The sequence below is a fragment of the Panulirus ornatus genome, chromosome 44 (genome assembly GCF_036320965.1).
Source record: "Panulirus ornatus isolate Po-2019 chromosome 44, ASM3632096v1, whole genome shotgun sequence".
NCBI classification, from domain to species: Eukaryota; Metazoa; Arthropoda; class Malacostraca; order Decapoda; family Palinuridae; genus Panulirus; species Panulirus ornatus.
Window position 1 is genome coordinate 11,261,079 of NC_092267.1, and position 12,421 is coordinate 11,273,499.

Below are 12,421 nucleotides of genomic sequence, written 5' to 3' on the forward strand. Positions count from 1 at the left end.
ATTGCAGTCGAATTTATTTAAGAAGTGGGTGACTGTATTGTTGATTGGTTGGTAAGATTATTTAATGTATGTATGACTCATGGTGAGGTGCCTGAGGATTGGCGGAATGCTTGCATAGTGCCATTGTACAAAGGCAAAGAGGATAAAAGTGAGTGCTCAAATTACAGAGGTATAAGTTTGTTGAGTATTCCTGGGAAATTATATGGGAGGGTATTGATTGAGAGGGTGAAGGCATGTACAGAGCATCAGATTGGGAAAGAGCAGTGTGCTTTTAGAAGTGGTAAAGGATGTGTGGATCAGGTGTTTGCTTTGAGGAATGTATCTGAGAAATACTTAGAAAAGCAAATGGATTTGTATGTAGCATTTATGGATCTGGATATGGCATATAATAGAGTTGATAGAGATACTCTGTGGAAGGTATTAAGAATATATGGTGTGGGAGGCAAGTTGTTAGAAGCAGTGAAAAGTTTTTATCGAGGATGTAAGGCATGTGTACGTGTAGGAAGAGAGGGAAAGTGATTGTTTCTCAGTGAATGTTGGTTTGCGGAAAGGGTGTGTGATGTCTCCATGGTTGTTTAATTTGTTTATGGAAGGGGTTGTTAGGGAGGTGAATGCAAAAGTTTTCGAAAGAGGGGCAAGTATGCAGTCTGTTGTGGATGAAAGAGCTTGGGAAGTGAGTCAGATGTTGTTCGCTGATGATATAGCGCTGGTGGCTGATTCATGTGAGAAACTGCAGAAGCTGGTGACTGAGTTTGGTAAAGTGTGTGAAAGAAGAAAGCTGAGAGTAAATGTGAATAAGAGCAAGGTAATTAGGTACAATAGGGTTGAGGGTCAAGTCAATTGGGAGGTAAGTTTGAATGGGAGAAAAACTAGAGGAATTGAAGTGTTTTAGTTATCTGAGAGTGGATTTGGCAGCAGATGGAACCATGGAAGCGGAAGTGTATTATAGGGTGGGGGAGGAGGCGAAAGTTCTGGGAGCCTTGTAGAAAGTGTGGAAGTCGAGAACATTATCTCGGAAAGCAAAAATGGGTATGTTTGAAGGAATAGTGGTTCCAACAATGTTATATGGTTGCGAAGCGTATGCTATAGATAGAGTTATGCGGAGGAGGGTGGATGTGTTGGAAATGAGATGTTTGAGGACAATATGTGGTGTGAGGTAGTTTGATCGAGTAAGTAATAATAAAGTAAGAGAGAGGTGTGGTAATAAAAAGAGTGTGGTTGAGAGAGCAGAAGAGGGTGTTTTGAAATGGTTTGGTCACATGGAGAGAATGAGTGAGGAAAGATTGACCAAGAGGATATATGTGTCAGAGGTGGAGGGAACGAGGATAAGTAGAAGACCAAATTGGAGGTGGAAAAATGGAGTGAAAAAGATTTTGAGTGATCGGGGCCTGAACATGCAGGAAGGTGAAAGGCGTGCAAGGAATAGAGCAAATTGGAGCGATGTGGTGTACTGGGATCGACGTGCTGTCAATGGATTGAACCAGGGCATGTGAAGCGTCTGGGGTAAACCATGGAAAGTTGTGTGGGGCCTGGATGTGGAAAGGGAGCTGTGGTTTCGGTGCATTATTACATGACAGCTAGGGACTGAGTGTGAACGAATGTGGCCTTTGTTGTCTTTTCCTAGCGCTACCTCGCACACTTGAGGGGGGAGGGGGTTGTTATTCCATGTGTGGCGAGGTGGCGATGGGTATGAATAAAGGTAGACTATGAATTATGTACATGTGTATATATGTATATGTCTGGGAGTATATATATATATGTATACGTTGAGATGTATGGGTATGTATATTTGCGTGTGTGGACGTGTATGTATATACATGTGTATGTGGGTTGGTTGGGCCATTCTTTCGTCTGTTTCCTTGCTCTACCTCGCTACTGCGGGAGACAGCGACAAAGCAAAATAAATATATATATATATATATATATATATATATATATATATATATATATATATATATATATATATATATATATATATTTTTTTTTTTTTTTCATACTATTCGCCATTTCCCGCGATAGCGAGGTAGCGTTAAGAACAGAGGACTGGGCCTTTGAGGGAATATCCTCACCTGGCCCTCTTCTCTGTTCCTTCTTTTGGAAAATTAAAAAAAAAATATATATATATATATATATATATATATATATATATATATATATATATATATATATATATATATATGTATGTATATATGGTAAATTATATGGGAGGGTATTGATTGAGAGGGTGAAGGCATGTACAGAGCATCAGATTGGGGAAGAGCAGTGTGGTTTCAGAAGTGGTAGAGGATGTGTGGATCAGGTGTTTGCTTTGAAGAATGTATGTGAGAAATACTTAGAAAAGCAAATGGATTTGTATGTAGTATCTATGGATCTGGAAAAGGCATATGATAGAGTTGATAGAGATGCTCTGTGGAAGATATTAAGAATATATGGTGTGGGAGGCAAGTTGTTAGAAGCAGTGAAAAGTTTTTATCGAGGATGTAAGGCGTGTGTACGTGTAGGAAGAGAGGAAAGTGATTGGTTCTCAGTGAATGTAGGTTTGCGGCAGGGGTGTGTGATGTCTCCATGGTTGTTTAATTTGTTTATGGATGGGGTTGTTAGGGAGTTAAATGCAAGAGTTTTGGAAAGAGGGGCAAGTATGAAGTCTGTTGGGGATGAGAGAGCTTGGGAAGTGAGTCAGTTGTTGTTCGCTGATGATACAGCGCTGGTGGCTGATTCATGTGAGAAACTGCAGAAGCTGGTGACTGAGTTTGGTAAAGTGTGTGAAAGAAGAAAGTTAAAAGAGTAAATGTGAATAAGAGCAAGGTTATTAGGTACAGTAGGGTTGAGGGTCAAGTCAATTGGGAGGTAAGTTTGAATGGAGAAAAACTGGAGGAAGTAAAGTGTTTTAGATATCTGGGAGTGGATCCGGCAGCGGATGGAACCATGGAAGCGGATGTGGATCATAGGGTGGGGGAGGGGGCGAAAACCCTGGGGGCCTTGAAGAATGTGTGGAAGTCGAGAACATTATCTCGGAAAGCAAAAATGGGTATGTTTGAAGGAATAGTGGTTCCAACAATGTTGTATGGTTGCGAGGCGTGGGCTATGGATAGAGTTGTGCGCAGAAGGATGGATGTGCTGGAAATGAGATGTTTGAGGACAATGTGTGGTGTGAGGTGGTTTGATCGAGTAAGTAACGTAAGGGTAAGAGAGATGTGTGGAAATAAAAAGAGCGTGGTTGAGAGAGCAGAAGAGGGTGTTTTGAAATGGTTTGGGCACATGGAGAGAATGAGTGAGGAAAGATTGACCAAGAGGATATATGTGTCGGAGGTGGAGGGAACGAGGAGAAGTGGGAGACCAAATTGGAGGTGGAAAGATGGAGCGAAAAAGATTTTGTGTGATCGGGGCCTGAACATGCAGGAGGGTGAAAGGAGGGCAAGGAATAGAGTGAATTGGATCGATGTGGTATACCGGGGTTGACGTGCTGTCAGTGGATTGAATCAGGGCATGTGAAGCGTCTGGGGTAAACCATGAAAAGCTGTGTAGTATGTATATTTGCGTGTGTGGACGTATGTATATACATGTGTATGGGGGTGGGTTGGGCCATTTCTTTCGTCTGTTTCCTTGCGCTACCTCGCAAACGCGGGAGACAGCGACAAAGCAAAAAAAAAATATATATATACATATATATATATATATATATATATATATATATATATATATATATATATATATATATATATATATATATATATATATATCCTTACCCATGCCTTACACTTCGGTAACCTCTACTCGCAAATCTCCCCATCCCCCACAAACATATCAAGGACAAGACACATAAACTCTGAAATGATGCAACAATCACTACACAATCGATCTCCCAACCCAGTCTTAAGCTCCACGTATTAGATATACACCCATCAGAAACCACAGTCCCCAGACAAAAACGAGTTATACATTCTCCCGTTTACGCTCTGGACATTACCCATCACATCTTTACAAACAGTTTCAACATATTCCAAGACCCTCTATAGCCTAAGATGTAACAGCCAGAGAGAGAACACCAAGCACTTATAGCTCAGTTGCCCTGTACTCTCTACCCATAGACGCACACAACACTTTATAACCTGTAGTCTCTGTGTTGGTTATTGGGTAACGTGAGCCTGACTGGAATTGACCCCCGGGGCCCCGTCGTTCGCGGACGACAAACGAAGAGCATTCAATTACTATTAATCCAACAGTCAGTTTTGTATTATGTGTTCCATAGCCTAGTTTTGGTTCGTACTTCCCAAAGGCAGCGATTCGACTCCTGCTGTCTGGAGGGCATTATATGTTCTATGAAAGCGAGAGCTCCTTGCAATATATTCGAACGTATGGGTATATATACATGTATATATATTCTTAGGTGTGATCAGACTACACCTGCGCAATGTTACACCGTACATGAAGTAACCTTTGGCGAGACTGTATCACTGGGAGTACAAATTCTTCAAGGAACTCCTCACTTCAAAGAAGTCTACATTTTCCTTGGGTTTGTTTGCCGATTCCCCTGTCGACAAACAAGCACCCAGTGGTGCACTTACTACTTTTACATCCACTGGTGTAATTATTGCTTGCACATGGTGGTTATTGCTTGCACAAAATATGGTACAGTTATTGCTTGCACAAAATATGGAACAGTTATTGCTTGCACACCCACTGGTGCAGTCACTCCTTCCACACCCATGAGATCATTGTTGGCACATCTAATGATGCAATTATTGTTTGCACAACTAATGGTGTAATTATTGTTGGCAAACCCACTGGTGATAGTTGTCTGCAAAACAACTAAAGCAGCTGTTGCTTGCACACTCCCTAGTGCACTCACTGTTTGCGACACCCCCCCCCCCCCACTGTCGCAGTCATTGCTTGCACAAACACTTGTGTCGTATCCACTAGCGGAGTAATTGCTAGCAATCGCTGGTATAATTCTCTGCACATCTACTGGTGAATATTGTTTACACACCCACTAATAATTATTGCTTCCACATCCACTGGCGCTGTTCATAATACACGCCCACTGGTGGTTATTGCTTCAACATCTACTAGCGCTATTATTGCTTCCAGATCCACCGATGGTTATTGCTTACACATCCACTGATGCAGTTATTGCTTCCACATCCACTGGTGCTATTATTGCTTCCACATCCACTGGTGCTATTATTGCTTCCATATCCACTAATGCTATTATTGCTTCCACATCCACTGGTGCGGTCATTGCTCTCACATCCACTGGTGCTGTTATTGCTTATATATCCACTGGCGGTTATTGCTTACACACTCACTGGTGGTTATTTCTTCCACATCAACTGGTGGTTATTGCTTACACATCCACTGATGCAGTTATTACTTAGACACCCACTGGTACTGTTATTGTTTACACACCCACAGATGCTGTTATTGCTTACACATCCACTGGTGCTGTTATTGGTTACACATCCACTGGTGCTGTTATTGGTTACACATCCACTGGTGCTGTTATTGCTTACACATCCACTGGTGCTGTTATTGGTTACACATCCACTGGTGCTGTTATTGGTTACATATCCACTGGTGCTGTTATTGGTTACACATCCACTGGTGCTGTTATTGGTTACACATCCACTGGAGCTGTTATTCCTTAAAAACCCACTGGTGTAATTACTGCATATACATCCACTAGTACAGTTACTGCTTACACATCCACTGGTACTGTTATTGGTTACACATCCACTGGTACTGTTATTGCTTACACATCCACTGGTGCTGTTATTGGTTACACATCCACTGGTGCTGTTATTGGTTACACATCCACTGGTGCTGTTATTGCTTACACATCCACTAGTGCTGTTATTGGTTACACATCCACTGGTGCTGTTATTGGTTACACATCCACTGGTGCTGTTATTGGTTACACATCCACTAGTGCTGTTATTGGTTACACATCCACTAGTGCTGTTATTGGTTACACATCCACTGGTGCTGTTATTGGTTACACATCCACTAGTGCTGTTATTGGTTACACATCCACTAGTGCTGTTATTGGTTACACCCACATTGTTGCTGTTGCTGCTTCAACATCCACTGGTCGTTATTGCTTACACATCCAGTGGTGGTTATTGCTTACACATCAACTGGTGATTATTGCATCTACACCCATTGGTGCTGTTATTGCTTCCACAACCACTGGTGCTGTTATTGCTTAGACATCCACAGGTGGTTATTGTTTACACATCCACAGGTGATTATTGCTTACACGTCCGCTGGTACTGTTATTGCTTACACATCCACTGGTGCTGTTATTGCTTACACATCCACTGGTGCTGTTATTGCTTACACATCCACTTGTGGTTATTGCTTACACAGCCACTGGTGCTGTTATTGCTTACACCCACATTGTTGCTGTTGCTGCTTCAACATCCACTGGTCGTTATTGCTTACACATCCACTGGAGCTGTTATTGCTTACACATTCACTGGTGCTGTTATTGTGTACATACCCACTGGTGCTGTTATTGCTTACACATCCACTGGTACTGTTATTGCTTACACATCCACTGGTACTGTTATTGCTTACACATCCACTAGTGCTGTTATTGCTTACACATCCACTGGTACTGTTATTGCTTACACATCCACTGGTGCTGTTATTGCTTACACATCCACTGGTGCTGTTATTGCTTACACATCCACTGGTGCTGTTATTGCTTACACACCCACTGGTGCTGTTATTGCTTACACACCCACTTGTGCTGTTATTGCTTACACATCCACTTGTGGTTATTGCTTACACATCCACTGGTGGTTATTGCTTACACACCCACTGGTGGTTATTGCTTACACACCCACTGGTGGTTATTGCTTACACGTCCGCTGGTACTGTTATTGCTTACACATCCACTGGTGCTGTTATTGCTTACACATCCACTGGTGCTGTTATTGCTTACACATCCACTGGTGCTGTTATTGCTTACACATCCACTGGTGCTGTTATTGGTTACACATCCACTGGTGCTGCTATTGGTTACACATCCACTGGTGCTGTTATTGCTTACACATCCACTGGTGCTGTTATTGGTTACACATCCACTAGTGCTGTTATTGGTTACACATCCACTGGTGCTGTTATTGCTTACACATCCACTGGTGCTGCTATTGGTTACACATCCACTGGTGCTGTTATTGCTTACACATCCACTGGTGCTGTTATTGGTTACACATCCACTGGTGCTGCTATTGGTTACACATCCACTGGTGCTGTTATTGCTTACACATCCACTGGTGCTGTTATTGGTTACACATCCACTGGTGCTGTTATTGGTTACACATCCACTGGTGCTGTTATTGCTTACACACCCACTGGTGGTTATTGCTTTCATGCCCATTGGTGGTTATTGCTCCCACATACACTAGTATTTAATGCTTAATCACCCACTGGTGGTTATTGCTTACACATCTACTGGTACAGTCATTGTTTCCACATCCACTGGTAAAGTTAATGCGTCCACACACACTGGTGTTATTATTGCTCACCCACCCAATAGTGTGTTATTGCTTACACATCCACTGGTGCTGTTATTGGTTACACATCCGCTGGTGCTATTATTTCTTCCACATCCACTGGTGCTGTTAGTGCTTACACACCCAGTGGTGCTGTTATTGCTTACACATCCACTGTTGTTGTTATTGCTTACACATCCAATGGTAGTTATTGCGTCCACACTCAATGGTGGTTATTGCTTACACACCCACTGGTGTGTTATTGGTTATACATCCACTATGCTGTTATTGCTTACATATCCACCGGTGCTGGTAGTGCTTACACTACCACTGGTGCTATTATTACTTGCATAACCACTGGTGCTGTTATCGCTTACATCCACTGGTAGTTATTTCTTCCACAACGACTGGTGTAGTTATTGCGTCCACATCCACTAGTTAACTTATTGCTTGCACACACACACACACACACACACACACACACACACACACACACACACACACTGGTTTGGTTACTGTTTGCACACTTACTGGTGCAGTTATTGTTTGTAAACCCACTGGTGCCGCTTCTGCTCGCACACCACTGGTGCAACCATTGCTTACACACCCACTGGGGCTGCTATTGCTTGCACACCCACAGGTGCAGCTATTGTTTGCACACCCACTGGTGCAGCTATTGCTCGCACACCCACAGGTGCAGCTATTGTTTGCACACCCACAGGTGCAGCTATTGCTCGCACACCCACTGGTGCAGCTATTGTTTGCACACCCACAAGTGCAGCCAATGTCTGCAAGCCCACTGGTGCAGCTACTGTTTGCACACTCACTTGTGTAACCAATGCTTGCCCGTCCAGTGGTGTGGCAACTGCTTGCAAAGCTAAAAGTAGTTATTTTTCATATTTTCAGAGGCACATGGCGTAATCCTGATATACCCTGACTCGCGGGTGGGGTGCATCATGAGCTGTGGGAACATAATTTTATAGTTTTAAACAGTTGTAAGAGGGGAATCTGCTTGTTGTGATCCCTGGATGACGACGGGTTACTCGCTCTTTCATCACTAATATTGTCAATGAACTTTGGCTGACCAACAACGTCTTGCATGTCTAATACGTAATCTCACCGTATATCAACTTATCTCAGCAGTAAATGTTAAACAATAGGTCTACAATCAACTGGGAACTGTTCTGTCAGTGCGTCAGTTAAGGCCTTTTATGTATTAATCAATTTGATTGATCAAGAGTTCAGACCTGAAGCTTTTGGAAGTGCGTGATACTGATTTCCGTAACTACCCATACTAAATTGTCAAAAAAAAATCTTAAACGCATTTGGACTCACGATTACATCATTTTCTAAGTTGGTTATTGGACTGAATGGATACCACCGTCTTCAGTCATCATAACAGAAGCCGTGGCATAAACTGAAGTAAACCGAATGTCATGTGTGTTGGCCTGGCAAACGGTCAGGCTTCTTACGACGCACAAAGAAAATATTAGAGGTAACAATACAGCTAGTAAGAATATCCTGTAATGACTGAGTACACACATGATATAACAATGAAAATATCTCCCCACATAAGATGTTTATGGTATTTTAAACCGGTAAATGTGCTGAGGCTAGGCACCACGTGGCCTCATACGCACAACATACACTTAACAACCATCTTTACCCTTGAATCACATGCAAGCTGATCAAGATCAAATCTTCATTAATGGTTATGTAATATCTATCTTGCTAAATATACATTATGGTTAAACGTTGTTCTAGTCCTAAACATGTTGGATAGTGTGACGACCGGAGATATTGGTGCTGTCAGTGTCATGGTTAGTAATGCTTACTATGAATGATGATGCTGGAAACGGAGTGACTGACTCCTCGTCACACAGCACAGACTTCCGTCAGCAAGACGTCTGACAGGGATAAACATGTCAAGGACACGTAAGACGGGGTAGTCATGTCTTCTGAGCGATCAGTCACTACCTAATTCATCTTCACAGTTAGTGCCAATTGTAATGACATGGTTGAGGGCGTCGCTTGTGAGGAACTATATTTCACAATTATATACAGCATGAAAGTTATCCGAAAATGTAAGTAATGTTGGAATACGCTGCCTCGAGCTGAACGTGCTGTTTTTGATTCCCGTATCCTGGCAATCGGCTTGACAACAAGAGAGTGGTGCTATCGGAAGAGAGACAGGCTAACGTGAGCATTACCATTTGGGCAAGGAAGACAAAAGTGAGTTTGTGTTACAACTGGTATGTAGCTCACCCTCGGATGCATGTGGAGGACGTCCAGAGATGTGCAGGTACAGTGTGAAGCGTCCTAAGGTGGTGAGGCCCACGCCACAGAACAACGGTTACCTTTACATCCAGCCCTTGCCTGCCACTGACGCGGGACACAATATCCTGTCAAGGGGAGAAGTACCGAGTTGCCAAATGTAAATTGTCTTTCTACTTTTGCTATCTATACACCATATTAACAGAAAGGTACAGAAAAAGCACATCATACCATGCAAGTGACAGAGAAAGCACTGATATATATTCAATAATCTCCAGAATCTGAACAATCAACTTATTGGTATTCACTAAAGCGTAACAGATGCTTCGAGGGATGAGGGGAGGATGAACCTGGAATCCTCGGATATTGACTGTCTTTTCAAGCTTCAGTCCAGAGATGATACCAGGAAGAAGTGGAGAAGAATAAGTGAAACATATAATTCCCCCATAACAGTAATGAGCGACCGGCAACGGTCCAAGTCGTGCCGCGCCCAGGCCAAGGGGAAATTGGCAACTCCCAGCGCCATATTGATCGTGACGTCAGCGGTCTCACAGACCTTAATGCTTTGCTTTTTTTTTTTTTTTATTTCTTCATGCAGGAAAGAGACCGGTCATCCTGAGTAAAACGCAGTCATTAATTTAGAAACTTATCACATTTAACTAAGTTGAACAGCCTTATTCAGAGTGTGCTGCATCATTACCATGATAATTGTTTTTCTTCCTAGTTATGTGGATGTTAACTAAGTTTGCAGTTGAAAACTTAAGAATCCCTTTATGCAGATACAGGATAGACAACAGAAAGTTAGCCAGGTATCACCAAGTTCCGAGTATCTACCTTTTATAATGATGTAAGTTAACTTAGTAGAATTTAAGCATTCCTGTCGGTAGATGTAGGATATATAACATACCGTTTGCAGGTCTGACCAGGCTTTGAGTAATTACTTATTTCTAGCAGCTAATTTGTACAATAGAAAGAGGGGGTTTTACACTTGTGGAGACCCATTTATTGAACGTCGTCTTCTGTCATACAACTTTAGTTTATGAGATATCTGCACTGACAATGTGTCCAGTCATTCTGTTCCAATTATCCACCATTCTTACACTATTAAAGTACATCTTTACAACTTTCATAGCAAGCTTTTTCTTGTACTACATTGTATATCCTTTGGTTCCTCTATCCCTTCAACTTTTGAAGTTATTCAGTCTACGTTGTTGATGTTATGAACGTAAAGGTTGTATCAGGTTACCTCTTGCTCTTCCTTCCAAATTGGGTAAGTTTACAACCTCGAACCTTTCTCTGTAACTCTGCTCTTTTAATTCTGATACCATCTTTGTTGCCCTTCTCTAGACCTTCTCTATTAGCCTTTAGTGTTTTTTCAGGCGCAGTGACCAAATTTGAGAAACTTATCCTTGATTTGGCCTTGAGCAGAATATGAAGTTTCTTATATATTTCCTTATCATACACTTGAAAACTATTATGACACTTGCTAAGTCATTTTCTCAACTATTCTCATGTGGGACTTTGGCGACTGGTTAGAGAAGATGTCGACTCCTAGCTCCACAAGCATAGAATCCTGAATTTTATTTACAACTAAATAATAATCATATTGGGACTTTCTTTCACTTTGTCTCATCCTCATTCACTTACATTTCCTAAGGTTGCTTTTCATCAAATTGATCAATTTCGGAATTGTTTAAGTCCCCTTGCAAGTTGATGCAATTCTCCTCGCCTTTCATTTCCTCATGACCTTTGCATCATCAACAAACATATTCAGGTAGGAATCTGTACCTTCAAGCAATTCATTTACATACATCAAAAAGAGAAATAGTCAACAGAACCCAGGGGTAATGCTCTGGTCACCCCGACCCATTTGAAGGTTCCTCTGACATGTGTCCTATGTTTCCTTCCAAAGAGATCATCTTCCATTTATCACAGAACTCTCCCCCTTATTCTTGCTTGGTGATCTAGTTTCTTCATCATCATCTAATGCAATACGATGCCAAATGCTTTCTGGCAATTCAGATACAAACATTCCACCAAGACTTCCCTTTTATCCAAGACAGAGTTCACTTTCTTACAGAAGCCTGAGATGTTTGTTACACGACCATTTCCCTAAAATCATACTCTCACTTTGGTAATTTCTCCTGTATAAATTCACCCATTTGCTGTGTAACATTCTTTTCCATAACCTTTCAGACCACACTCATCAGTTACACCACTCTGTAGATAACTGCCTGTTCCCAGTCTCTTTCTCATGCATAGGTGTAACGTTAGCCCTTTCCCATTCCTCTAGAACTCTGTCTCTTTCCAGTAACATCTTGAACAGTGTTTCAAGAGGTTTATTTAGAGTATCTGCAAATAACTTCCATATATATAGTGAAATTTCATCAGGATCAGGAACCTTGTATGGGTCAAGACCTTTTATTATTCTCTTAAAGTCTCTTCTACGTTGGCTTAATGTTTCCTTCAACCTCTAACCCATTTCAGTTTACTGGCAGTGAGGAATAGTGTTTTCTTCTGAGAAAACACTGTTGAACTTAGTTACTTCCTCACAAACCCTTACATCATCCTCTAACATTCTTCCCTGAAAATCCTTTAGAAGTTGGTAGGCAGCCAACGTTCAGAGAGCCATACTTCCAGTACTACCT

At 41.8% G+C, this 12,421-nt stretch overlaps 1 protein-coding gene across 4 annotated transcripts in view; it reads right to left on the minus strand.

Annotated features, from left to right (window-relative positions):
* LOC139762738 (uncharacterized) overlaps positions 1–9,890 on the minus strand; it is a 73,906-nt gene extending 64,016 nt beyond the window's left edge. For 2 of the 4 annotated variants that reach the window (XM_071687810.1, XM_071687809.1), the window contains exon 1: positions 9,765–9,890. The gene's annotated coding sequence lies outside the window, so the exon portion shown is untranslated. The remainder of the gene's footprint in view (positions 1–9,764) is intronic. The other 2 variants (XM_071687812.1, XM_071687811.1) reach the window with 1 other exon arrangement.
* Between the last annotated feature and the right edge of the window lie 2,531 nt (positions 9,891–12,421).